The 1,841-nt window shown below is 52.5% G+C and overlaps 1 pseudogene; it reads right to left on the bottom strand.

The window, feature by feature from the left end:
• Positions 1-1,028: 1,028 nt before the first annotated feature.
• LOC116885846 lies at positions 1,029-1,507 on the bottom strand (annotated as a pseudogene).
• Positions 1,508-1,841: the final 334 nt, after the last annotated feature.

The raw sequence follows: 1,841 nt of genomic DNA, 5'->3' as shown, positions 1-1,841 counted from the left end.
TCTCTTCTTCTCCTTCTCCTCCTCTCCTCCTCCTCCTCTTCCTCTCTACCTGAGGATGACCTAAACTTACATTTTATTTATGAATTAGTTTATTTCTCTACTTTACATCCCCCCCAGTTTCCCCTCCCTCCTCCTCTCCCCTGTCCTTCCCCAGTACTGCTTACCTCCTCATCCCCTCCTCCTCCTCCTTTCTCTTCAGAAGAGGAGCCCTCCCATGGATCTCAACCAGCCCTGGCAGGTCAAGGTGCAGTTAAAGTAGGCACATCTTCTTCTGGGGCTGGGGGAGGCAGCCCAGTAGGAGGAAGGGTCCTGAGGCAGGCATCAGAGTCAGAAACAGCTCCTGTTCCTGTTGTTAGGAGAGCCACATGAAGACCAAGCTCCCCATCTGTCACCTATGTGGGAGGGCCTAGCCGACCCTACTTCTGATTTGCAAGGATTGTGGGCGTGCTGCAATATGCCCAGTTTATCGTTAGGGGGGTCACTGCAAGATTATTTCCTGCTCGTGGCGCTGACCACTGAGGGACATAATAGGGACCGGTTCTCACTCTGTAATAAAAGGCTGGCTCAGGGTCCCAGCCCTCATGCCTCAGCCTTCAAGTGCTGAGATGAAAGTTACACAGAGCTACACAGGGCAGCAAGACGCTACTACCTGTCTCCTCCCTACCTCCCTCTTACTATAGCAAGGAGATTTCCCCGGGAATAATCCCTGAGGGATTTCTTGGGCATTGTGTAGATTCAGTCTCCTCTTCACGGGCAACTCCACTGGATCCACTGTTTTGTGTTGTTTTTGAGACCTGATCTCCTGTGTCGGAGACGAGCCTCAGGCTGGAAACGCTGACCTTTTCATTTTCACATTTCACAGTATAAAGGGAAACGGTACTTTTTCCGTATCACTTCTCCCTCCAGAAGCGTTCCCTCCATTAGGAAGGGAAGTTCCTTGTCATGCGTCTAGTAAACACTCAGGCTGGGCACCAAGATCTCCTGGTGAAACAACAAGAAATACAAAAGGATAAAGAGCGCTTCTGCTCTTATCCGTCTGGCCGGGTCATGCCAGGTCCTGTGGGCACCATTATAGGGCGGGTGGGAGGCCTCACTACCCAAGGCCCGGGCATCAAGGGCACGTGGCCTCCCATGGGTGGTCTCATCCCAGGAGCGGGTCCCACAGGCATCGTCCCAGGAGGAGGAGGGACCATCATTGGCATCACGGGAGGGCCTCCCATGTAGGGTGCAGGCATCATGCCAGGCCGAGGAGGACCCAGGAGACTGGGGGGAGGTGGGATCATGGCCCCTGCAGGTGGAGGAGCAGGGAATGGAGCTGGAGGGATCTTTCCTGTTGAAATGCAGCCGTTGTTGTGTCAGTCAGGCTCTGGGCCTGCTCCTCCGTCCATATCTGGTAACAGTGTTTCACATTCTCTTTGTGTTTCCTACCACCGCAGTGTGTCTTCCTCAGAGACAGAGTATCGTGGGTAAGATGCGTATCACAGTCATCACCATAAAACTTAGGCATGTTGCTCCACCAGGCCATTGGCTACCCGGGTCCTTATTTTGTTTTAAATGGGTTTTTGAAACAGGTTTCCTCTGACTGTCCTGGAACTGGCTCTTCGGACCAAGCCCAGCCCCACACACAACTCTTGACCTAACTCAAAGCTGGAGCTCTCTCTGTCTTCCTCATCTTTCCACCTCTCCTGTCTTTTTAAGGAATTTGGGTAGCCTGTGTGGCCCTGGGCCCACCTGAGTCTCCATTCCATTTTCAAGATACCAGTGTATGTGTGCAGGTGCATGCATGTGCAGATGTGTGTGCTGTGTGAACATACATGTTTGTGTGCACATGTGCAAATGCA

This window comes from Rattus rattus, chromosome 16 (assembly GCF_011064425.1).
Source record: "Rattus rattus isolate New Zealand chromosome 16, Rrattus_CSIRO_v1, whole genome shotgun sequence".
Classification (NCBI taxonomy): domain Eukaryota; kingdom Metazoa; phylum Chordata; class Mammalia; order Rodentia; family Muridae; genus Rattus; species Rattus rattus.
The sequence above is the reverse complement of the archived record's forward strand: the minus strand, read 5'-3'. Positions and strand labels throughout refer to the sequence as shown.